The following is an 864-nucleotide window of genomic DNA, read 5'->3' as shown; positions in this document are numbered from 1 at the left end:
TTTTTCTGACGAATGGAGTTAGCAGCACGACCATGAGCGTTGGTGAGGTGCGCACAGCCTCCAAAAAACCCGAACTTGATAGGGTACTCCTTCCTGTGACGCGCCACGACGCTGCCACCACGACTGCCAAAAAGTCTGACATTTTCATTTCGTTCGCGTTCTCGAGTTACAGCTTAGTCAGAGACAACTACCCCTTACAGCTCGCATGCATAAAACAACCATAACTTGTCTCAGACATCAAGCCCAGAAAAAAAAATTTAAATGATCAGATGCGCAAAACCCAACTCTTCAAAAGTCGTTTGCAGGTGTTTTTGGCTTGTTTGGGAAAGAGACAGCTGTTTCTCGAGTCTGACAAAAACTAGTTAATAGGAATTTCGACTGCACCTCACACAATTTCACATCTTCGCTGGTGAGCACGAAGACACATGACGACGACAACCATTGCGATGTCATCTTCGTAGAGCTTGTCGACCTTGATCGGTGAAGTGACACTCACACATATCCTGATAAGGATGAGGCTCTTGCACACACACACACACACACACACACACACGCCTCGTTTGAAAAGAGCGCGTTTTTTTTTTCACACCAACAGCGTGCTTTGGGTCCTGACGTCACACACCTACCCAGAATAAAACACATCTTTCAACGTGTATTTGTTTCAGCACTTGCCGTGACGTCACCTCTGGATGACCATCTACGGGTAGCAAGAGACCAGGCAGCGCCGCCAACCACAACCCCCACCATCACCACCACCAACACAAAAAGGAAACCAAGCTTGCACCAATCCCGGGCGGGGCTTGTCAGGCTCGACGTTTTTTTTTTTTTTTTTTTTGCTGAAACATTCAAACACCCGTGCGCGCT

The sequence above is a fragment of the Monosiga brevicollis genome, genomic scaffold (assembly GCF_000002865.3).
Source record: "Monosiga brevicollis MX1 MONBRscaffold_5 genomic scaffold, whole genome shotgun sequence".
Taxonomy (NCBI): domain Eukaryota; class Choanoflagellata; order Craspedida; family Salpingoecidae; genus Monosiga; species Monosiga brevicollis.
Note: the sequence above shows the minus strand (reverse complement) of the source record.